The sequence below is a fragment of the Pseudophryne corroboree genome, chromosome 3, assembly GCF_028390025.1.
Source record: "Pseudophryne corroboree isolate aPseCor3 chromosome 3, aPseCor3.hap2, whole genome shotgun sequence".
Lineage (NCBI taxonomy): Eukaryota > Metazoa > Chordata > Amphibia > Anura > Myobatrachidae > Pseudophryne > Pseudophryne corroboree.
Genome location: NC_086446.1, coordinates 5,109,560 through 5,136,094, shown reverse-complemented (window position 1 = coordinate 5,136,094; position 26,535 = coordinate 5,109,560). Strand labels below are relative to the sequence as shown.

The window sequence follows — 26,535 nt, the reverse complement described above, 5'->3', positions numbered from 1 at the left end:
CTTGCGGGCTCGCTGCGCTCGCCACGCTACGGGTACGGTGGCGCGCTACGCGCGCCACACTATTTTATTCTCCCTCTATGGGGGTCGTGGACCCCCACGAGGGAAAATAAGTGTCGGTATGCCGGCGGTCGGGCTCCCGGCGCCGGTATATTGAGCGCCAGCATACAGAAGACCACCCTCCCTGGCCAATATGCTCCAAGTGGTGATCACATATGGTACCTTCTGTGGCTTTCGCATGAACTGTGAAAAATCCTGTATCCTCCCTTTAACACTTGACTGTCCTGTTGCTTTTCCTACGAAGTTGCCCCTCCGATAGCTGTCCCACTTTAAACACTTGGATCACCGGTCGTACTTTGTTGAGCTGAATATTATTCTCCATCTGGAGTATGTTAAAAACAAGTACGCAGGTTTGTCACTGATGGGCAGAGTAGACCTAGTTAAGATGGTTGTTCATCTTCCAGCAATCCCTGGAGTCCCTTCTTCTACAGGTCTTCCACTGGATTGATAGTTTTGTTCATTTTTGGTAAGAGTGGACCAAAGTACAAGTGTTAGATTAGCCACAATCTTGCGGACACAGAGGGTGCTTCCATTACCTTATTTTTTCCTTTACTTCTATGCATCCCAGCTAACAGATCTAAGGACATGGAGGAGGGATGGAGATGGTCAGGAGCTTCATGCTTTCTTGGTCACGCTCGCTCTAGTTATTCTCCATTACAGTCATCATTGTTATATGGACCAAGTGGTTGAATGATATGAACCAGGTCTAAGCTGGATCACAGAATGCATGAAACCTAAGTCTTAGTGATCATATCAGAACTGCAATCCTGTTATAAATGGTTCTGTTTATTGTATGGGCAGAACACAACCAGCCTAGAAGTGATGCAAAGAAACAGTAACTCCCTAGCTTGTAGCGCAGGGTGAGATGCAACAATGTTGGGACAAGGCCACAAGGTGAGTATCACACTTTACAACTAAAACAACAAACCTTATCCATCAAATTTCTGCAAATCGTTATTCGAACAGTGATTGAAGTTGCTAGAGTATGGCATTATTGAATCAGAATGAATCGCAATGTTTTGGTGTATGAGCTACAATGCTAGCAAATTGTTGTCCATTAGGGTGGACATTGTCCAACTGACCAAACCATATTTGGTATATACTTTACAAAGTCATCACTGGGATACACTGTAGACGTGCAATGGGTCATAAAGGGTTAAGGGAACTTGATTGCCTCTCCTGGTGCACTCATGTGACTCTCCCAATCAACTAATCATTGAGTGTTTCATAATGGCTACGCCCATAACAAAAGTTCTCAGTATCCATGCATGTAGCATCCAATGATTATTTGTGGGTCAAGGTGTCCAGAATAATAGGGGTTCTAAAACTGAAATCCCCACTTATATGGTATAAGTGCTCATGATGAAGCTGTGGATCCTCGGAGGCTCGGCCACCACCGGGCTACTACTGCTTGGTAATATGCTCCTGAGATCATTTTGAACTATATAATGAAGTCTTTGATGTCATTCTCATAAACTGTATAATTGTTAGGGTCTCCTGCCCTGTGCTGCCACGTCGTCATGGCAACCGGGAGACAAGTGCTAGCGGAGTAACCTGAGCGCAGCTGATACTCCGGTTCGGGACTTTTGCTGTGCAGTGGTTACAGGCTCTGTGCACGGCAGGGGATCCGGTGCTGGTTTTTGTGCTCACAGTCTGTGAGGTCTGAGTGGGCGTGGACAGCACCTGCTTTATAAGGCCTCTTCTCAGGTTAAGCAGATGCTGCTGAATCTTTGTTGGTTAGTCAGTTCCTGAAAGTTAGCCAGTACTGTGTAGCTTTGTATTTGTTGTTGCTTACTGCAAATAGGCCTGGGGATTTGGTACTACACTCTGCCAATCCAGACCTAGCAGTAAGACTGGAGTCAGTTGTTTAGCTTGCTGGGGTTATTTTACTACTCTGTGAACTTAGCAAGTTTGCGTCTGTATTCTAAGACTTGTCTGCCTAAAACCTGTCTCACTGTGCAAGGTGTCAGGTGTCCGTTTAGTGGCAGTAAGCTGAACCTGTACACTGCAAGTGAGAATTAGGATTGTGGAGACTCTCCTTGTGTCTATCATTCCATCTCTGACCAAGGAGTTTACTGCCACACCCGTTGGTAACCCTTTAGGGTTTTGCTGTTGCCCTTAGCAACAGCATTTCGGGTTCTCTACGTATTAAATCACAACATCTTGCTTTTCCCATCTGAGCATTACTAATACTAGGGAGACACCCAGTTCCTTAGCCTCTGGGCTTCTCTGTTCACTTTGTGTGTATTTTGTTACCCTATCACCTTCTGTGTACGTTATGTCATATTCCCCAGTCTGTCTGTGAGTTCATTTGTTTTGCATACCTATCCGTTCAGACACCAGTACATTCCTGCAGGCACTGGTGTGCATAACAGTTCTGACACCAGTACATTCCTGCAGGCACTGGTGTGCATAACAATAATCTTATACCCTTACTAATTATTGTACTCCTATATAGTACTGTGATTTTGGTTGTTGGATTTTTTTTTACATTTATTCTTTTTATCATTTTAATGTTTGATGTCACATTTTTGGGAAATTTTTCAAAAATAAAATCGGTGTTAAAAAACTAAAAATAAAGGTTTTCATATAAGAATTTGCTTTTCTCTCCATATATTTATTTTATTCCCTGCAGATGGATTTAACAGCAGGAACGTCTCAGAGGAACATCTAATTTTTCTTTCAGATGGGAAAATAAAAGATGTTGACTTCACCCGAGATTCCCCAGAAGAAACCCCTCTTACCACAGTTATACATCCAGCACTTCATCGTGCAGATATCTTTAATCATGGGGAATGTGCTCCTAATAACTCTAATGTTGGTACATCAGTTACGTCTTCTACAGAAGATGCTGTATGCGATTGTTCTTTAGATGCCAAATGTTTTACACCACACGCAAAGCTTTTTACCCATCAGCCAGCAAAGGCAGGTGAGAGGCCATTTCCATGTTCTGACTGTGGGAAATGTTTTACATACAAATCAGCTCTTGTTGCACATGAGAGGATTCACACTGGTGAGAAGCCATTTCCATGTTCTGAGTGTGGGAAATGGTTTGCAGAGAAATCAAATCTTGTTACACATCAGAGAAGTCACACAGGTTTGAAGCCATTTCCATGTTCTGAGTGTGGGAAATGTTTTATACACAAATCACATCTTGTTAGACATGAGATAGGACACACAGGTGAGAAACCATTTCCATGCTCTGAGTGTGGGAAATGTTTTACATACAAATCTGCTCTTGTTGCACATCAGAGAAGTCACACAGGTGAGAGGCCATTTCCATGTTCTGAGTGTGGAAAATGTTTTACAGATAAATCAAATCTTGTTACACATCAGAGAAGTCACACAGGTGAGAAGCCATTTCCATGTACTGAGTGTGGGAAATGTTTTATTCACAAATCACATCTTGTTAGACATCAGAGACGCCACACGGGTGAGAAACCATTTCCATGTTCTGTGTGTGGGAAATGTTTTACAGACAAATCTGATCTTGTTCGACATCAGAGAAGTCACATAAGTGAGAAGCCATATTCATACTCTTAGTGTGCAAAATGTTTTATACAGATATCGGATATTGTTACACATCAAAGAAATCGCATTGATGAGAAGCCATTTTCAAGTTCTGATAGGTTGAAATATCAAAAATAAGATTTTATTAAACCATAATTTACACATTTTGATGATTTGTAATTGGAAAATATTTGCTCTTAGGGAGATTCTCAGTAAGAGTAATACATCTCCTGGTTATGCTTATCCCAAATATTTTTTTGTAAAATAGTTGAGTTGATATTTTTCTGTGTTTTTTGATATTTCTGTATTCTCTTACATCCTAGAGGATACTGGGTATCCATTTAATACCATGGGGTATAGACGGGTCCACTAGGAGCCATGGGCTCTTTAAGAATTTGATAGTGTGAGCTGGCTCCTCCCTCTATGCCCCTCCTACCAGACTCAGTTTAGAAAATTTTGTTGGAGGAGCCGGTCACGCTTATGGAAGCTCCTGAAGAGTTTCTGCACTTATTTTTCTGTTATTGGTTGGCACCAGCCTGCCTGTATCATGGTACTTAGTTGGGGGGACGGCCCAACCTCTTGAAGGGATAATGGTCCCTTTCCTCGCTGACAGGACACTAGCTCCTGAGGGAACTATTCGCAAGCCCCACCACGGCGAACGTACATTCCCACAACACGCCGCCACCCCTAACAGCCAGAAGAATGAAGAGTGGTGAGTACTAAGCCGGCATCCCAGTTAGCGGGGCGCCAGCCATTATAGCGACATGAGAGTGCGGAGATGCACGGCTTCTAAACTGGGTGGACTGCGTCTCCAGACTCGGTACAAATGTGCAGATGCACCACTTCTGAGGGGGAGGAACGGAGTCTCAGTACACTGTACACAGTACCCACACTGGCAAACAAAGACATAACACAGATCTGACTCCATTTTAAGCACTAAATTACCTCCGCCAGTATAAAAAAAGTGGGAAGTCTGTACGCCATGTAGGGGGCGGGTCTTCATTATGAGCGGATCCAGCAGCTCACCAGCGCCATTTTCCCTCTGCAGTGGACGCAGACGCTGACAGGGACGCGCAGCTCCTCCGGAGTTATTCCAGCTTAACTCAGCGGTACCAGGGGGTCATAGGAGGGTGTGAATGATTATTAGTGTACTGAGTCCCCAATCTGGGTACTTAGTCTGCAACCTAGCTAAGCTTGGCATTAGCAATAAGGGCTCTTTGTGGGTTAATTGTTTTTAACCTTTTCCTGTGTATGTGTGCTGTCACATTTAGAAGATTTCAGGCAAAGAGTGTGTTTCATGTAAAGCGGAGTGTTCCTCTTCACCAGGGGGCTCACTACCGTGTACTCAGTGTAGTGCACCTTCCCAGGCTAGCGGGACTGAACCAGCATGGCTGGATTCCATTAAATTAATGATTTCTAATATTTCTACTGAATTGTCCCGCAATGAGAAAGACGCAATACTTAAGACAGTCTGTGGATGAGTTTATGAACAGAGACTCTGTCCCCAAACCAGCGTCTCAGACCCCTACCATTTTTCTGCAAAAATGTACTCTGGCCCAGATCCTGCAGTCTGACTCTGATGATGAAGGGTCAAACATGGAGGAGGGGGAGGTGGACTCAATGGGGGATGCTGCTCTGTAACAGGGAATAGAGGCTCTTAAAGAGGCTATCAGAGATGTTCTACAAATTCCTGGTAACGTGATAGAGGAGTGTGAGGAATCTTATTTTAATGTAAAAAAGAAACCCTCAGTCACATTTCTTGTGTCTAATGAACTGAATACCGTTTGAAGAAACGTGGGTTAATCCTGAGAAGAAATTAGAAACTGGTTACTCTCATCCTTTCCTTTTCCTCCTAAGGATAGGAAAAAATGGAAAATCCACCGATAGTGGATTCATCAATATCCAGGCTGTCACGGAAAATAGTGTTGCCTGTCCCTGGTGCAGCTTCCCTGAAAGAAATGGCTGATCGTAGAATTGAGACCACACTCAAATCTTTGTACACAGCTGCTGGAGTGGCCCAGAGACCCACGATAGCATGTCCGTGGACAACAAAAGCCATTGCTAAATGGTCAGGTAACCTAATTGAGGGGTTAGATTCCTTTTCTAGGTGGTAAATTGTTTTACTCCTGCAATATATACAGCACTCTGCGAACTTTATGGTGGAAGCCATAAAAGATATAGGCTTGCTTAATGCACGCACCACGGCTATGGCAGAGGCCTATGGCTATGACAGAGGACTGCTGATGCGGACTCCAGGAAAAGTGTGTAAGGCCTACCATTTACAGGAGAGGCCTTATGAACTGGATAAATAGATCTCCAAAGCTACTGCGGGTAAGTCTACATATCTTCCTTCCGCAGCTTCCCCTGCCAGGAAGGCATACTAAGCTTCCAGTTTGCAGTCCTTTCGGACAACCAAGTATAAAGGCAAAACCAGAGGTTCTTCTACAGCCACCAGAGGTAAATCAGCAACTGCCGGTTCTCAAGAATAGAGTTCAACCTCTGCTTCCTCAAAGCTTTCGGCATGGCGGTGGATCGCGATGCCTGGAAGACTGGCAGGTGGGAGCCCGACTAAAATTCTTCAGTCACATCTGGACAAGTTTGTGCCGGGATCCCTGAGTCATAGATCTTATATCCCAGGGCTACAGACTGGAGTTCCAGGAGCTCCCACCTAACAGATTCTTCAAATCAAGCTTACCAGTTTCACAAGAGGTAAGTATAACTTTACAGGATGCCATTCAAAAACTGGTGCAGGCTCGGGTCATTGTTTCAGTTCCACCTCTTCTGCAAAACAAGGTGTACTATTCGAACTTGTTTGTAGTGCTGAAACCGGACGTTTCGGTAAGACCGATTCTGAATCTCTAGTCATAGAACCTGTACTTACGAGTGTTCAAATTCAAGATGGAGTCTGAGAGCGGTGATCTCAGGTCTGGAGAAGAGTGAGTTCCTAGTGTCTCTGGATGTCAAGGATGCGTACCTTCACATTCCAATCTGGCCACCTCATCAGGCTTATCTACGGTTTGCACTGCAGGACTGTCACTACCAGTTCCAGGCCCTGCCATTTGGTCTCCCCACGGCACCGAGGGTGTTCACCATGGTGATGGCAGAGATGATGTTTCTCTTCTGCAAACAGGGAGTGAACATAATTCTGTACCTCGAGGATCTTCTGATAAAAGCGCCATCCAGGGAGAGGTTTTTGGACAGCACAGCCCTCTCAACCCAACTACGGGATCATGGGTGGATCTTAAATCTTCTGAAATCTCACCTAGAGCCAACACGGAGGCTTCCATGCCTGTGGATCATACTGGACACAAAGTTTCAGAAGGTGTTCCTTCCATTGGAAAAGGCATTGGTCATCCTTTCGATAGTTTGGGATGTCCTGAAGCCAACCCGGATATCGGTACATCTATGCATTCGCCTTCTGGGGAAAATGGTGGCCTCTTACGGGGCACTTCAGTACGGGAGGTTTCACGCAAGACCATTCCAGCTTGATCTGTTGGACATATGGTCCGTATCGCATCTTCACATGCACCAGAGAATCCGTCTATTGCCAAGAGCCGGGATTTCTCTTCTATGGTGGCTTCAGACTTCTCACCTACTCGAGGGTCGACGGTTCTGTATTTAGAATTGGATTCTGTTAACCACAGATGCAAGCCTCAGAGTTTGGGGAGCAGTCATCCAAGGGGTGCAGTTTCAGGGAAGATGGTCAAGTCAGGAAGTTGTCCTTCCAATCAACATTCTGGAACTCAGGGCCATATACAATGCTTTTCTGCAGGCCTCATATCTTTTTCAACATCAGGCTATTAGAGTCCAGTCGGACAATGTGATGGCAGTAACATACATAAACTGACAGGGCGGAATGAAGAGCAGAGCAGCAATGTCAGAGGTGAAAAGAATCCTCTCAGCAGAAAAACACGCTGTGGCATTGTCAGCAGTCTTCATTCCGGGAGTAGACAACTGGGAAGCAGACTTCCTCAGCAGACAGGACCTGCACCAAGTGGAGTAGGGCCTTCTCCCAGAAGTGTTCAGGTGCTTGACACGTCAGTGGGGATATCCACAAATCGACATGATGGCCTCTCGTCTCAACAAGAAGCTCAAGCGGTATTGTTCCAGGTCGAGAGACCCACAGGCAGTGGCGGTAGATGCTCTGACAACTGCATGGGTCTATAAGATGGTGTACATATTTCCTCCACTTTCTCTGATCCCAAGGATTCTCAAAGAATAAAAAGGGAAATGGTTCAAGCAATATTCATTGTTCTGGACTGGCCAAGAAGTTGAATGGCTGATTCTAGCCAGGAGAGGGATCCCTGACCATGATCCAGGCCAGAAAGGGGATAACGTCTAAACATTACCTCCGTATTTGGAATACGTCTCTTGGTGTGAGAGCATAAACATTTCTGCAGTGGGATTTCATCTGGGACGTTTCCTGCTCTTTCTGCAGTCAGGTGTGGATGTGTGCCTACGTCTGGGCTCCATAAAAGTCCAGATTTTGGCCTTGTCCATTTTCTTTCAGAAACAATTGGCTTCTCTCCCTGAGGTTCAGACGTTCTTGAAAGGTGTTCTGCACATCCAACCTCCCTTTGTGCCTCCCACAACACCTTGGGATCTCAATTTGGTGCTGCAGTTCCTCCAATCGGACTGGTTTGAATCATTACAGGAGGTTAATGTGAAATATCTTACGTGGAAAACCGTCACACTGTTGGCCTTGCCTTCAGCAATATATGTGTCAGAGCTGGGGGCATTGTCTCACAAGAGCCCCTATTTCATTTTCCATGAGAACAGAGCTGAACTCAGAACTCATCAGCAATTTCTTCCTAAGGTGGTGTCTGCGTTTCACATCAACCTATTGTGGTTCCGGTTGTTACCGACACCTCAGCTACCTCAAAGTTTTTGGATGTTGTGAGGGCTTTGAAGGTGTATGTAAAGCGAACATCTCGTCACAGAAAATTGGACTTGCTGTTTGTTCTTTATGATCCCAATAAGATTGGGTGTCCTGCTTCAAAGCAGTCCATTGCGCGCTGGATCAGGTTTACAATCCAGCATGCTTATTCCACAGCAGGATTGCTGGTTCCTAAATCTGTACAGGCCCAATCTACTAGGTCGGTGGGTTCATCCTGGGCAGCTGCCTGTGGTGTCTCGGCTTTACAGCTCTGCTGAGCAGCTATTTGGTCAGGTTTGAACACGTTTGCTAAGTTCAACAAGTTCGATACTTTGGTCTCTGAGGACCTTCAGTTTGGTCAATCAGTTCTGCAGGAACCTCAGCACTCTCCCACCCAGTTTGGGAGCTTTGGTTCATCCCTATGGTACTAAATGGATCCCCAGTATCCTCTAGGACGTAAGAGAAAATAGGATTTTAAATACCTACCGGTAAATCCTTTTCTCGCAGTCCGTAGAGGATACTGCGCGCGCGCCCAGTGCTTCGTACTTCCTGCACTGTTACTTGGTTAAGTATTGTTGTTTGGTTCAGCTGTTGCTGTTCCTGGTTTCAAGTTTGGTTAGCTTGGCTTTCCTCTTGTGTGTGCTGGTTCGGAATTTCACCACTATCCTTTTATATCCTGCTCTCAAAGTATGTCCGTCTCCTCAGGCACAGTTTCCTAGACTGAGTCTGGTAGGATGGGCATAGAGGGAGGAGCCAGCACACACTATCAAATTCTTAAAGTGCCCATGGCTCCTAGTGGACCCGTCTATACCCCATGGTACTAAATGGATCCCCAGTATCCTCTACCGACTACGAGAAAAGGATCTACCGGTAGGTAATTAAAATCCTATTTTTATGTGGAAAGGAATAACGGTTCTGGGTAATAAATGCATAAATCTATGTAATGTTATTCAGCTTTAATATTTTATCAAGATGCTTCACCATAATCAAAGACATATAGGCCCATACACACTTAACGATATAAACAATATTGGTGAACGATTTCCCTTGAGCTTCCAGGCATATTTGATGAAAGATATTTGTGCATACACACTGAACCATTTTTCAAATGTTATGCATGATGAACGCGATCACTACCATCGTCTGGGACACCAATGGCTAATTGAAATAATGGGCTGGCATTACAGAGTGGCTATTATGAGTATTATTCATATCGTCCGTCATTCAATCACCGCGTACACACTGAACGATAAACACTTTTACATGAACGATATAGGCAAAATTGAGCTGCGAGTTCAGACGGCAGAAACCCCAGCTGACGTTCATTGCATACACACTGGACTATCTTGTGAACGGTATCGATTATGAAGCCCAAAATGAGCGATATACCGATGGAGCCCTGCTCATCTATCCCTTTAATGGGATTAACTGAGCCAGGACAGTCGGACTTAGAGGGTCATTCCGACCCGATTGCTCGCTGCAATCAGGTCAGAACTGCGCATTCGCCGGCACTGTTTAGGGGGAGCGGTCCGGCCAACGCAGGCATGGCCGGACCGTTGGGCTGGCGGGCCGCGGCAGCTGCGTGACGTCACATGCAGCCGCTGCGGGCCGGGGAGCGATGAGTAGCTTCCAGCCAGCCTGCTAAAGCTGCGCTGGTCGGGAGCTACTCTTGAAGTACAAAGGCATGGCTTTGCACTTCTGCGTTGGGGGGCGGTACTGTCATGCGGGGCGGACTAGCTCTGTGCTGGGCATCCCCCCGCATGTTAGTGTGAATGATCGTAGCTGTGCTAAATTTTGCACAGCTACGGTCAACTCGGAATGACCCCCTTAATCCCCTTCTGCATTGTTCTCTCTGTATTGTATTGCTGAAACAATAGATGAAAGGCGTATGCTAATAAACCTTGGTGCACCTAGGCGCAGCAGAGAAGGCTAGATGAGCATGGCTCCATCTCTAGTTCACAAAATCTTCTAGAGTGCATGGGGCTTATAGAGCAATGTTACCCCATGTACCAGTACTTACCCTAGACACCTACTAACCACAGCTACACCCAGTCCTCTTTTCTAGTGTTTTCTTGTCACTATTAATAAAGTACCTGCCCTACGGCCATGATGACCCGTTAGATGTATGTTCTACTTGTATAGGTAATGAAGAAGGAACCCGGATGAACCTAATGATATGCATTGCTTCTCATGAATCAGTAGTGTAAGCCGGCACGACATACATGCGTACAACCTTTACCCTATGTACAGAGATGTTTTGCTTGTGATCTTGAGCCTACAGATGGCATGTGCCGGGTGGAGATACAGAACCGAGGACAATCTGCTGTCTCTGCCCCCGTTCCCTCAATGTCTGGTATTAAGAATACAATAATGTAATATGTACACGACATTCATGGTATAAATGATGTAACGGGAGCTATTCTGTAACTGACCTGTCATGCATGTTATATGTGCAATATGTGAATAAAGGAACCTTTGTCTGCACTTGAAATATGTTTGTGGACATTTATACTTGGATCGGAAGATATTTCCGTATCCATCTTTATCCATATGGTGATAATGGATGACTGAGGGGTGTAGAATGCCGTGATAGGGAGATTGGGCACTGTAAATGTTAAAATCTCAAGCTCCTCCCCCTCTATTCTCCATTGGCTGTCTTCAGTTTTGTTGGCTCCTGTTGGCACTGGGTGCTTAGTACCTGACTCAGATATAGATGCAGTGGCGATATTTACGGAGTGGAGTGATTATTGGCCAGCTGCGCATGAGGCGGGGTCACGCCAAGGTACCGTAGTGACATTGCTAGCAGAGAGGATTTATTTGCAGTGAGTAATAGGATCCTTGTAGAGGAGATAATGGAGTGGCGGCATCAACACAGGTGTGTCACAACCGTTGTCTTAACCTGCATCTGCCATTCCATATGCAGAACACGTGGCGCCAGCATCTCAGTTCCCGCGCCCGCATAACACATGGCACCAGCATCCCAGTTCCCGCGCCCATTCCGTATGCAGAACACATGGCGCCATCATCCCAGTTCCCACGTCCATTCCGTATGCAGAACACATGGCGCCATCATCCCAGTTCCCGCGCCCATTCCGTATGCAGAACACATGGCGCCAGCATCTCAGTTCCCGCACCCATTCTGTATGCAGAACGTGGTGCCAGCATCTCAGTTCCCGCACCCATTCTGTATGCAGAACGTGGTGCCAGCATCTCAGTTCCCGCACCCATTCCATATGCAGAACACATGGCGCCAGCATCCCAGTTCCCGCGCCCATTCCGTATGCAGAACACATGGCGCCATCATCCCAGTTCCCACGTCCATTCCGTATGCAGAACACATGGCGCCATCATCCCAGTTCCCGCGCCCATTCCGTATGCAGAACACATGGCGCCAGCATCTCAGTTCCCGCACCCATTCTGTATGCAGAACGTGGTGCCAGCATCTCAGTTCCCGCACCCATTCCATATGCAGAACACATGGCGCCAGCATCCCAGTTCCCGCGCCCATTCTGTATGCAGAACGTGGCGCCAGCATCTCAGTTCCCGCACCCATTCCATATGCAGAACACATGGCGCCAGCATCCCTGTTCCCGCGCCCATTCTGTATGCAGAACGTGGCGCCAGCATCTCAGTTCCCGCACCCATTCCATATGCAGAACACATGGCGCCAGCATCTCAGTTCTCGCGGCCATTCTGAGCCACTATATAGTTACTCAGATTAAGGTCAATTCACTTCCAGATGGCTACAGCATGTTGTTGTCTTCTACTGAATGGTTTCTGCCCCAAACTGCTCCTCCTCAGGATGAAAGGTATAGGCACCAAGTAGGTGTCCAGAGGAATCTGGGGGTATAAATTAAATATATAAATTTAGAAATAGTTCTACAAAGGTGCCACCATTGGGACAACTGTTCAAAATAATGGCTGTCCAGTTGCTGGAGCTTAGGACTATGGGGGTTATTCCGAGTTGATCGCTCGCTGACTATTTTTCCAGCGCAGCGATCAGGTGAAAATACTGCATTTCTACGCATGCGTATGCCCCGCAATGCACACGTGCGACGTACGGGTACAAAGCTCTTTGTGGTTGTGCTCAGGTTCTAGCAAAGTTTTCCTTCGCACTGACGGCTGCAAGAAGATTGACAGGAATGGGGCGTTACTGGGTGTCAACTGACCATTTTCAGGGAGTGTTTGCAAAAACGCAGGCGTGTCTGAAAAATTGCAGGTGTGGCTGGATGTTCGCAGGGCGGGTGTATGACGTCAATCCGGACACGAATAGGCTGAAGTGATCACAAGCACTGAGTAGGTTCAGAGGCGAGCTACTCAGAAACTGCACAAACTGTTTTTGCAGAGCTCGGCTGCACAAGCGTTCGCACTTCTGCTAAGCTAAAATACACTCCCAGTGGGCGGCGGCATAGCGTTTGCACGGCTGCTAAAACTAGCCAGCGAGCGATCAACTCGGAATGAGGGCCCATATACTTCCTACTATGTGTATATTTGTGTATCTTTAAAGAAACTATTCTATTCCAATTATATTCCTCTTCTGAGCATATTCTGCCATATGGAAATGTCATGTCCTCTGACTGCATCGATTTATTTATAAATGTTTCATTGTATTATCTTATAGTTTTTCTACCTTCTGTGACATCATGTTTTGATGGGTTGTGTACCGGAGGTTGACATAGGTCACCAATTAGTGTGTTGGGGTTCAGTATGAATTCCCAACTGTCAGGATCCCAGCGGGCGAAATACCAACGCCAGATTCCCGACCCCGAGCGCAACATGTCCCCTCGCCGGCTCGCCACGCTTTGGGCCCGGTGGCGTACTTTGGTCGCCACACTAATCTATTCCCCCTCGGGTAGTGCAGAGGACAGCTTCATATAAATTTCAATGAGAAACACATTTAGACATTTTATGAATTGAGATGAAGAAATGGGACCAGTCATCAGGGTCTAAGTATATATCTAAATCACGTTCCTGTTTGAGTGGTGTCAGAAGTTTATCTCCAATTTTAGCCATCAATAATATGGAATGCCAAAATACCAATGAAGGAGAAAGATTGAACATAGGGTCTACTCTGGAGGAATCTATAAAAATTAACCGAAGGGAAACCATATCTGGACTGCAGCTGTGCACATAACAAATATATTATCCGAGTGTATGTGTACCATAAAGTGTGGATACCTTCAGAGTCCCATAGAGATAGATTCAAGTAGGCAATAAAAACGGTTAAACCCTGTAATGGCAAATTGATAGAGGAGAGTCAGAACTGGTCAAATAGGATAAGTAATATGTCTCAAGCTTTTAGAGTAACAAGCGTTTCTCTAGATGTAGTTAAAGAGAAGATTCTGGAGCCAGCCGGGAACCAGATTAGATCACGTATGGGAAACTTGCCTACCCTATTATCCTCCACAATACAACCCAAGGTTTGGGACTAGGCTGACCCGACCAATCACTTGATTTATCAAGCAGGAGAGGTGGTAGAATTCTACATTTGGAAATGCCAGTCCCCCTGATGATTTTCAGTACAAGATATTTCTTGGCCAGCCTAGCTCTCTTGTTATTCCATATATACTTATTAAGAGTAGCGTGAAACTTATAAAACCAAGAAGTGGAGAGCGTTCTCGGGACAGATTGAAATAAGTATAAAAGTTTGGGTAGAAAGGACATTTTAGCAGCACCCATTCTACCCATCCAAGAAACCTTGTGATTCATCCAATCTTTTGTAAAAGTGAATAATTGATGCCGTGAGGACCATATTTGCAATCAAGGATGTTCTCCTCCTTAGCCATGAGTGAGATCCCTAAGTAACTGAGGGAGTGGGATTGCCAGCTATATTTGTACCGTGCACAAAGGGAAAGTAATATCTGTGGAGGGACATTTAATGGGTGTACATCAGTTTCTGAAATGTTCAATTTATAGTATGAGGCTTCAGAGTACTCATTCAATATTGAATGGCCGGTTTTGAGATTTCTAGATTGGTGACAAAGAGTAAGATGTCACTGTCATATCTTGTGTTGAAGTAAGAGTAGGGCAACTGAAAGTTGGCTTGGTGGCACAACATGTTGGCCACATTTGATGGCCATCGCTCAAACTCTGGGAGATCAGCAGTGGTGATGTATTCTGGATGAACAGTTTTGACTCCGAGACCAGTTGGCCCTGAGGACCCCAGTTGGATATGCACCACCACAGTAGTTCAGACGTGAGCGCAGTGCGGCCAAGCAGATGCTGGTTGTTTTTGTGGCCAAGACTGGTCATGTAGCTGCCATATCACTTGTGCAGCAGTGCACCATCACTGGTGACTGATATGCCAACTAATGTTTGCTGCAAGTGCCGGCAGTCATTTCGAAATGTGCGAGAACTCACACTTGTGCTGGCCTTCTCCATCATGACAGTGTACCTAAACACAAGTTCACGAAACTGGTGGATTTTCCAGGAGCTTGGTCATCCACCACACAGTCCAGACCTGGCCCCCAATCAAGCACAAGATGCATGGGATTTATTTTAAGAGAAGCTGCAGCAGAGACCTTCATTGTAGAAGACATTCCTGTTTTGGAATGGTCATCCGCTTCACCAAGATGTTTGAGTGCATGCAACATAGCATAGAATCCTCTGAAAAATACCCAACCCGCAAATACACATGGGGGCACGGTGGCACAGGATAGTATCACAACGGTAGGCACAGGGCAGTAACAGAAGGGGTAAAAGAACAGTAACACAAAGTGGGGGCACAGCGGCACAGGACTGTAACACGGGGGCACAGAATGGCAACAGATTGGGGACAAAGAACAGTAAAACACGGGGGCACAGCGAAAAAGGGTAGTAGCACATGAGGCGCACATCGGCAAAAGACAGAAGCACACAAGGGGCATAGCGGGACATGAAAATAACACGGGGCACAACAGCACAGGACAGTAACAATGAGGGGAACACCACAGGACAGTGACACACAGGGGGGCGCGCAGGACAATAAGACATTTGGGGGGGGGGGGGGGCGCAGGACAGTACCACACAGGACAATAACACAGGAGACACAATGAAAAAGAAAAGTGACACTGGGCACAGTGGCACAGGACAGTAACACACAGGGAGCCACTACGGCGCAGAACAGCAACACTGGTGGGAACACCACAGGATAGTAACACACAGGGGGGCACGAGACGGTAACACCATACTTGCCTACCTGCCCCTCTCCATGTGGGAGAAAATGCTCTGTTCCTGGACTTTCCTGGTAATGTATGATTGCCATCACCTGTGGTGAAACACCTTTCTTATAAATTACCCAGCTCACCACAGGTGATGGCAATCATACATTACCAGGAAAGTCCAGGAACAGAGCATTTTATCCCTCATGGAGAGGGTCAGGTAGGCAAGTATGGGTAACACACAGGGGGACACAGGACAATAAGACACGTGGAGGGGGGGGGGGTGCAGGACAGTACCACACAGCCCTTCCAACTGTACCTTTTTAATAGGTCCAGTACCTTTTTTTTTATGGTTTGTACCTATTTTTGGCTCTCCAATCTTCCATTGAAAGTATAGGAAAGGGGACATGAGCACGCCCCCTTTTCTAATTTGTACCGATTTTTGTGTGTAAAATGTTGGAGTGTATGCAGATGGACACAGGACAGTAACACACAGGGGGGCACAGGACAGTAACACACAGGGGGGCACAGGACAGTAACACACAGGGGGCACAGGACAGTAACACACAGGGGGGCACAGGACAGTAACACAGGGGGGCACAGGACAGTAACACAGGGGGGCACAGGGGCAATGAGCACATGACACAGACAGAACAGGGGTGTCACTACCTGTCAGGGGACACCACCAGCTGTACACAATGTAGCTGGCTGCACAGTGCCACCATAGGCCTCCCAGCATACACACACTATGGGGACACTCACTACCATGGTAACAGGAAGTCTGGTCACTAAGGGGTTACCATGCAGAGCAGTCACCGCGGGGGAGGGGGGTCCTGCACTCATATACCTCCCCCTATATCACTAATCATCCCCCACACACACAGCTGGGAACCCCAGGCCGGAGCCCTCTGCAGCGGTACACCTCCGGAGCCCTGGACACGCCACTTCCGCTCTGCGTTCCACACTACTTCCGCGTTTCAGCTCACTTCCGGTCCGTGCGGTCCACCATTCATTCATCCTGTGCGTTCCACTCCACTTCCGCGTATCACCTTACATCCGGCCTAATCCCCGCCCCCTGTGCGCCATAACAACATCCGGGTCTCTAGGCGGGCAGAAGCATAGAGGAGACATCAAGTAATGGTGCTATATATTATTATTGTACAGGAGGAGCAGCATGTGGTGCCCTGTTGTTATTATTATTATTATATGCAGTCTGTGGTGTTCTGTTATTAATATTATACAGGAGGCGCAGCCTGTGGTGTCCTGTTACTATTATTATACAGGAGGAGCAGCCTGTGGTGTCCTATTATTGTAACACAGGAGGAGCAGCCTGTGGTGTCTTGTTATTATTATTATTATACAGGAGGAGCAGCCTGTGGTGTCCTGTTGTTATTATTATACAGGAGGTGCAGCCTGTTATTATTATTATTATACAGGAGCAGCGTCATGTGGTGTACGGTTGTTATTATTATACAGGAGGAGCAACCTGTGGTGTTCTGTTATTAATATTATACAGGAGGAGCAGCCTGTGGTGTCCTATTATTATAACACAGGAGGAGCAGCCTGTGGTGTCTTGTTATTATTATACAGGAGGAGCAGCCTGTGGTGTCTTATTATTATTATTATTATTATACGGGGGAGAAGCCTGTGGTGTCCTGTTGTTATTATACAGGAGGAGCAGCCTGTTGTCATTATTATTATTATACAGGAGGAGCAGCCTGTGGTGTCCTGTTGTTATTATTATACAGGAGGTGCAGCCTGTTATTATTATTATTATTATTATTATTATTATACAGGATCAGCGTCATGTGGTGTACGGTTGTTATTATTATACAGGAGGAGCAACCTGTGGTGTTCTGTTATTAATATTATACAGGAGGAGCAGCCTGTGGTGTCCTATTATTATAACACAGGAGGAGCAGCCTGTGGTGTCTTGTTATTATTAATATACAGGAGGAGCAGCCTGTGGTGTCTTGTTGTTATTATTATTATACGGGGGAGAAGCCTGTGGTGTCCTGTTGTTGTTATTATACAGGAGGAGCAGCCTGTTGTCGTCATTATTATTATTATTATACAGGAGCAGCTGCTCGTGTACAGTTATTATACAAGGGGAGCAGCCTGTGGTGTCCTGTTGTTGTTGTTATTATTTTTATACAGGAGGAGCAGCCTGTGGTGTCCTGTTATTTTTATACAGGAGGAGCAGCCTGTGGTGTCTCATGATTATTATTATTATACAGGGGGAGCAGCCTGTGTTGTCTAGTTGTTATTATTATTATTATACAGGGGGAGCAGGCTGTGGTGTCGTCGTTGTTGTTGTTATTATTATACAGGAGGAGCTGCCTGTGGTGTCCTGTTGTTGTTGTTATACAGGAGGTGCAGCCTGTTGTTGTTGTTATTATTATACAGGAGCAGCAGCTTTTGGTGTACGGTTATTATTATACAGGGGGAGCAGCCTGTGGTGTCCTATTGTTGTTGTTTTAATTATTATACAGGAGGAGCATCCTGTGGTGTCCTGTTATCAATAGTTATAATACTGGGGATGTGAGGGGATCTGGGAGCGTCAAAGTGACATCACTTATATGCGTGAGGTCTCCATTGAAATACACCATAGCGCAAGAACTACTTTACTGTATAGTAACATGCATAGTAACATAGTTTCTGAGATTGAAGAACGACAATTGTCCGTCACGTGCAACTGTATGTTAAATAGACTTGTTTCTCAGAAAGTCAGAAGTGATGTGAAGTCACGATAATGTATTACACTCTACGATATGTGCGCTACAATATGTGCGTCATATGCAGTTTTGTTATACTTTTTATGCTGGACTTATTTTTTTCCAGGACGCACAAGCAGCTTATGCTGGTTTCAATGATATGCGGCATGGCTATATTCAGTGTGTAAGTGCGAACGTGCCTGTGTTTGGCTGGAATAGTAGCATAACATTTTGTATGCAGATACAGTTGCTATTACACAGAATATAGGCATGCTGCATATCATTTTATACAGCAGGAGCTGCTTGTCCATCATATTCACATTGTATTGCTTCTAAAACGAAACACTGCAAATAGGACACACAAGCAGCTCCAGCTAAACGCTGTAACTTAATTAACTACAGCCGCAATTACACACTGAATATCGACATGCCGCATATCATTAAAATCGGAATAAGCTGCTTGTTGGAGGACTGGGGATTTTGTTTGGGTGTGTGCTGCTTTAATCATGGGACTTTTGGGGGGACAATGTGTGACTTTCTCTGACTGTGTGGTCCTTCTATACTAAAAGACACATTTTGGTTGGTCCGTAAATATCAGACGTTTTCTAGTCAAAATAACACGACACAGAAGTGCCCATATACCTGCATAATCTATGCCGTTGCACGCTCCATAGATGTGGGCTTCCACAAGGCCCTGGTTCGCGGTCAGCATCCATTTTATTAACCCACTCGGTACTCTAGTCTGGCCTGCTATGTTGTCCAGAGCTTGCTTAGTCCCCTAGGACCTGTGTGTTTTAGTGAGGCTTCAATTGGTTTTGTTATGCTGTATTGTCTACGGGACTTGGACGCTCACATAACCCTAATGCCAATGGTCATTGCTTTAACGCGTAAGTTTGCGTCTGTATACACTATTTTTATTTATGCGTGTATGACACCCTTCTATCACTGCCAAAATGACAGTCCAGTAAAGTCTGTGAATCATTGCAACTTCTCTGTTCAATTCATACTGTAGGCAGGCTACCTAGTCCGCTGGTTAACCCCCGCCTCCCCCTTTCCCTGGGAGACTGCTCATTTCACAGACAGGGAGGCCAGTTTACAGTCAATAAAATGACAAAAAGTATGTAAATGAATAGCTCATACTACAGTAGCTTTGGTTGAAGAAGGGACTAGAGAGATCCCGAGCAACATGTTTTATTTTATTTGTAACTTTGCTTGCTAGACCCTGTACATTAAACAGTAACAGCTTATATGAAGTACTGTACTACAGATTTTGCGTTGCAGATGCTCGGCCAGTACATAATGAAAACTGATCTTTCTCCGGCAGGGTCCACAGGTTGTCCACAGGATGACAATGGGATATGATGGAGTGACAGCGGATTTGCACCAATCGGTCAATGCTTTTCAGCCTCCTAGCATGCAATGGGCCTGTCCATATACCCCCGCCTCCTGGCTCAGGCAAATCATTTTTTTGTTTGGTGCTGCAGGAGCCGGACCATGGTCAGAGGGCTGCTGGTTTTTAGCAGCCATGAGCTTTTTCATTTTATTTTTATAGTCTTACTATTTGTTTGAGCGATCTTTCTGATAAGCGTCTTATACGTACCTTGGAAAGAGTTGCTCCAACAACTCCCCGCCTGGTTGCGACAGCGCTTACTCACGAGTACATTGCTGTTTCGGTGGGCGTCTGTGTCGGAAACACTAGCAGGTCCAGCAGACGTTACCAGGCTGTGGCCGGAGCATGGGGAGAAGATAAGGCATCAGTTCCGCTTAGCAGGGGAATACGGACACAGCCACACTGTTTTGGGAGGAAACTACCAGACACTAGCTGATGCTGTTGCCACCTCGGGTGCACCAGCGGTAGGCCTTAGTGATCAGAGGCTCCAGGAATAGTATGAGGCTGGTTCAGGATGGTTTGTGTGCAAATTGTTTTAGCTTTCATCAGGGGTTCTTGAAAAATACACTGTTTGCACTGAACGGATAATTCCTCCAAATCCTGTACCAGGGATAGGTTACACGATTAACCTTTACATGCAACTTCCCACCTGTGGGTTATCACTTCCAGCAGCAGCCTCTCAAAAGAAACAGGCTGATAAGCCAGTGGTAAGTAAATCTTAATTCTCACAGGCTACACATGATTCAGATGAGGATTCATCAGAGGAGGAAAGCTCAATTAACTCTACTTCGGCATATGAAGAGGAGGGGGAAGGTCTCAACTCAGTGGATATAACTGAGTTAATTAAAGCAATAAAAGCCATTTTATCCTTAGAGGATTTGGCAGAGCCTGTGTTAAAAACCAAGGCACCTGTGTTTAAACATCCCAAAACAGTTAAGACTGAGTTTCTAGGGTCAGATCAGCTGACTGAAATTAAGGAAGAGGCTTGGGCTACACCCAATAAGTTTAGAATTCCTAAGAAGTGGAATTCTAATTATCCTCTTCCAGCTGGGGATTGTTTAAAAAGGGAGGTGGCTCCTAAAGTAGACACGCATGTGATTTGATTAATGCGGAAATCTACATTACCGCTGCCTTCAACATCATTAAATAATGTCACGGATAGGAGAGTGGATGGATTTCCAAAAAACAGTTTTTCCCTGTCTGGGGCCGTCATAAGGCCAGCCATGGCTTCAGCTTGAATGGCAAAGGCAGTGGCTGCCTGGGCTGATGCATTGGAAGGGGATTTTTCATCAGCTTCTAGAAAGCAAAAATCCCATTTAGCACATATAAAACAGGCTGCAGTGTTCTTGGAAGAAACAGCATTAGATATGGGTACTATTGCCTCCAGGGCATTAGCTTCAACAATAGCTGCTCGCAGAGCAGTTTGGCTCCGTACGTGGAAAGCTGATTCGGAATCTAAGAAGGTTTTGGAATCTTTGCCCTTTTCTGGAGATATTCTTTTCGGTAAAGAATTGACACATATTTTGGAGTCAGAAGCAGAGTCCAAGAAGATAAAGTTTCTGTCCACATACAATTTCAAACCTAAAGTTCTGGCTTTTTGGTCCTTTCGGGCTCAAGGAAAAGCTAAAGGAAAAAGTCTTGTAAGCCTAAAAAGACACAAAAAAATTGGGCTACCAAAGGGCCGGCTTCCAAATCAGAAGAAAAGCCATCAGCCTGATGGTGCGGGCCTCCACCTGGGCGACCTCAGGGTAGGGGGCCGACTTCTTCAGTTTGCACAGATCTGGCAGCAGTCTACAACAGATGCCTGGGTGCAAGAAGCGGTATCTTAAGTTTATACTTTTGTATTCAAGAAGCACCCTCCTCGAAGGTTTTTTTGTACCAGCCCGTCTCGGGTAGAGAAGAAGGCTAGGGCTATGCAAGAGGCAGTTCAGAAATTGCTTCAGTCAGGAGTAATCATTCCAGTTCCTCCTCCACAACGAGGACAGGGTTTTACACCAACCTGTTTCTAGTTCAGAATTTCGGCCCATTCTCAATCTCAAATTGCTGAACAAATACATTTGGGTATCTCGGTTTCACATGGAGACTTTACATTCCATCATTTTGGCCATGGAGCCAGGGGATTATATGGTATTCCTGGATATACAGGATGCTTACCTACATGTTCCTATAGCACTGTCCCATCAGTGTTATCTCAGGTTCGCTATCCTCCAACAGCATTTTCAGTTCCAGGCCCTACCCTTTGGGCTAACCACAGCCCCCAGAGTATTTATCAAGATTATGGTGGTAATGGCAGCTTATCTCCGCCAGCAGGGGATAAGAATTTTTCCATACCTCTACGATCTTTTAATCCTGGCACAGTCTCAGGAATTGCTCCTATGTCATCTGCAACAGACAATAACGTGTCTGCAGAAGCACGGGGGGCTCATAAATTGGGCAAAATCGCCTCTCTAGTCCTGTCACAGCGGATGACTCACTTGGAGGCTGAACTGGAGTCAGGTCTGCAGAGTGTAATTTTACCTCTGAACAAGATATCCAAGGTTCAGTCAAGGATTCAGGACTTGCTACACAGTCAAACGGTATTCATTCACGCAGCAATGCGCGTGATGGGTTTGATGGTGTCAGCATTCGACATGGTGGAGTATGCACAATTCCACTTGAAGCCTCTGCAGCGTCTGATTCTTGCCAAATGGATTGGGTTGCATCAGACGATAAAAACACAGATTATGGTTGTTACAATATAAGTGAGAAGGTCATTAGCTGGTGGATACAGACATCCCATCTGGACAAGGGGAGACCCTTTTGGATATCAGATTGGAAAATTCTGACAACAGATGCCAGTCTCCAGGGTTGGAGAGCAGTGTCAGGAAAGTTGTGTTTCCAGGGGCAATGGACCAAGGAAAAAAGTTGCCTGCCAATAAATATATTGGAACTTCGGGTCATATATATGGCACTGGTTCAGGCAAAAAACATTCTTCAGGGAAAACCAGTCCAGATCCGCTGAGACAATGCGACGGCAGTAGCGTACCTCAACCATCAGGGAGGAACTTGCATCTGAAAAGCGATGAAGAAGGTAAGTCACATACTACAGTGGGCAGAACTTCATCATCCAGCCTTGTCCGCAGTGTTCGTTTTGGGAGTCCTAAACTGGGAAGCGGACTTTCTCAGTTGACACGCCATTCAGGCAAGCGAATGGGCTCTACACCCGGAGGTCTTCCAGACTCTAGTAGAAAAGTGGGGGTTGCCAGTGATAGATCTCATGGCGTCCCATCTGAACAACAAAGTGCTCACATAGGGGTCAAGAACAAGGATCCCAGAGCGATCTTTGTGGATGCCCTGTCGGTTAGATGGGACATTCATCTGGCATATGTGTTTCCTCCAATCACCCTATTACCCAGGGTGGTGTGAAAGATAAAGCAAGGAAAGGGTGCCGTGATACTAATAGCTCCGGCTTGGCCCAGAAGGCATTGGTACACAGATCTGCAGAGAATGTCGATGGAGGTTCCACTTCTGCTCCCTCAACGTCCAGATCTTCTGATGCAGGGTCCTTGTTGTCACAGACATCTGGATCGACTGTCTTTGACGGCGTGGCTCTAGAAACATCTATCCTGAAGTCAAGAGGATTCTCACAACAGGTAATTCAAACAATACTTAGAGCAAGGAAACCTTCCTCAGCTCGCGTTTATCACTGAATATGGCAAACCTATATTCACTGGTGCAGTGAAATAAAAATGGACCCTAGGTTTTTCAAAGTCTCCAGGGTCTTAGCATTCCTACAGGCAGGAATGGATAAAGGTTTGAATGTGGCTTCCTTGAGAGGGCAAGTGTCAGCATTGATTGTATGGCTCCAAAAGAAAATTGCCAACTTACAGGATGTGGATACTTTTTTCCAGGGAATGCTGCGCATTCAACCTCCTTTTCTCATACGTCCTAGAGGATGCTGGGGATGCTTCAAGAACCATTGAGTATAGACGGGATCCGCAGGAGACATGGGCACACTATAAGACTTTGAATGGGTGTGAACTGGCTCCTCCCTCTATGCCCCTCCTCCATACTCCAGTTAGATTCTGTGCCCAGTAAGACTGGATGCACACTGAGGAGCTCTCCAGTGTTATTTTCAGGCAGACCTGCTGGCTACAGGCTCCCTGCATCGTGGGAAGAGAAGCAGTCCTACTTCTTAGTTCAAGGGCTCTGCTTCTTAGGCTACTGGACACTATTAGTTCCAGAGGGTTCGATCACTACGGTACGCCTAGCTGCTTGTTCCCGGAGCCGCGCTGTCACCCCCCCCCCCCCCCCTCACACAGCCGGAAGACAGAAGCTGGGTGAGTATGAGAAGATCAGAAGACTTTATGACGGCAGAAGACGGCGTTTGAGGTACCGCACTGCGCGCCATGCTCCCATACATAACACGGCACTGCAGGGCGGGCGCCCTGGGCAGCATGAACGCCTCAAACAGCACTGGCATAAGTTATAACCATGCCCAGGCACTAGTTAAGGGAACCCCGCCAGTATAAAGACTATTTTAAGCAGGACTGAAGCGCGCCGGTGAGGGGGTGTGGCTTTGCCCACACAGCTCTGACCAGCTCCATTTTCTCTTCACAGAAGCTGCAGAGACGCTGGCCCTGACCTCCACACTGCTGTACAAGTAACAGGGTGCAAAACGGGGGGGACAAGTGATTGGTGCTATATTATATATATATATATATATATATATATATATATATATATATATATATACAGGTTGAGTATCCCTTATCCAAAATGCTTGGGACCAGAGGTATTTTGGATAACGGATTTTTCCGTATTCTGGAATAATTGCATACCATAATGAGATATCATGGTGATGGGACCTAAATCTAAGCACAGAATGCATTTATGTTACATATACACCTTATACACACAGCCTGCAGGTAATTTAATACAATATTTTTAATACATTTGTGTATTAAACAAAGTTTGTGTACATTGAGCCATCAAAAAACAAAGGTTTCATTATCTCACTCTCACTCAAAAAAGTCTGTATTTCGGAATATTTGGATATGGGATACTCAACCTGTGTGTATAGCAGGTCTGGTTACTTGCTCTAGTACCGGGATAAGCGCTGGTCGTGAGCTGGCAGAACTCTCTCTGTGTCTCTCTTGCAGGCTTTAATGTGGGTCCGTCTCCTATAGCCCCAGTGTGGTTGTGGTATCGGTAATTGTGTGTCGACATGTCTGAGGCTGAATGCTCTTCCCAGAAGGAGGCTGGAGTGGGGACAGATAATACTGTGAGAGTGACCGTGTCTGCACCACCGACGGATGATTGGGTGAATATGTTGAGTGTTTTAAGGCCAAGTGTGACTAAGTTGACCAAGAGATTTGATAAATCTGAGTCTTAGAACCAGACATGGAGAAAATCCATTGCTTTGTCACAGGTCCAGACCCCTTGGGGTCACAGAAACGTGCAGTTATCCAGATAGCAGAGACAGATACCGACACGCACTCTGATTCCAGTGTCGACTATAGTGATGCCAGATTACATCCAAAACTGGCTAAGAGTATTCAGTACATGATTGTGGCAATAAAAGACGTATTACATATCACTGAGGACCCTGCTGTTCCTGATACTAGGGTCTATGTTTAAAGGAAAGAGGTTTCCCCCCTCTCATGAACTGATCGCACTTTTTGAAAAGGCTTGGGAAAATCCTGACAAAAAGATACAGGTTCCCAAAAGAATTCCAGTGGCATATCCGTTCCCCTCTGGGGACAGGGAAAGGTGGGAGTCAATCCCCACAGTAGACAAAGCTTTATTGCGTCTATCCAAAAAGGTGGCGCTTCCGTCCCCTGACACGGCAGCCCTAAAGGATCCTGCGGATCGTAAGCAGGTAAATACCCTGAAATCCATTTATGTCACTACAGGGTCGCTTCTCAGGCCTGCCGTTGCTTTGGCATGGGTGAGTAGCGCTATTGAAAAGTGGGCAGATAACTTGTCATCTGAGATAGATACCCTAGGCAGGGATAGTGTGCTTTTGACTCTGGGTCATATCAGGGACGCTGCAGTATATTTAAAAGAAGCTGTAAGGGATATTGGCCTTTTGGGATCAAGGGCCAATGCCATGTTAGTCTCGGCAAGGAGAGCATTGTGGATTCATCAATGGAATGCCAAAAAAGGACGAGGGTCGTCCTTCCTTGCTGCGAGAGGAAGAGAAAGGGGAAAAAGGTCACAGGCTGTGGCAAGTTCCCAAGAGCAGAAGTCCTCTCCGACTTCTACCAAATCCACCGCATGACGCTGGGGCTCCTCTGAGCGAGTCCGCACCGGTGGGGCACGTCTCAGACTTTTCAGTCAGGCCTGGGTGCACTGGATCCTTGGATAGTTGAAATAGTAACCCAAGGATACAGATTATAGTTTCAAGACGTGCCCCCTCACCGATTTTTCAAATCAGCCTTGCCAGCTTCTATTACAGAAAGGGAGGTAGTATGCACTGTGATACTAAAGTTGTGTCAAAATCAAGTAATTGTCAGGGTACCCCCACCACAACAGGGGGAAGGTTTTTGTTCGAGCCTGTTCGTGGTCCCGAAGCCGGATGGCTCAGTCAGATCGATTCTGAACCTAAAATCCCTCAATTACTTTCTAAAAAAATTAAAATTCAAGATGGAATCTCTCCAGTCTGGAGGAGGGGGATTTTATGGTGTCGGTCGACATAAAGGATGCCTACTTGCATGTCCCCATATATCCTCCACATCAGGCTTACCTGGGATTTGCGGTTCAGAATTGTCATTACCAATTACAGTCATTGCCGTTTGGTCTGTCCACGGCTCAGAGGATTTTCACCAAAGTAATGGTGGAAATGATGGTTCTCCTGCGCAAGCGGGG

The 26,535-nt window shown here is 46.0% G+C and overlaps 1 protein-coding gene across 1 annotated transcript in view; it reads left to right on the top strand.

Annotated features, from left to right (window-relative positions):
* LOC135056882 (oocyte zinc finger protein XlCOF7.1-like) overlaps positions 1–26,535 on the top strand; it is a 156,868-nt gene that overhangs the window by 19,198 nt on the left and 111,135 nt on the right. The gene's annotated exons all lie outside the window — the stretch shown is intronic.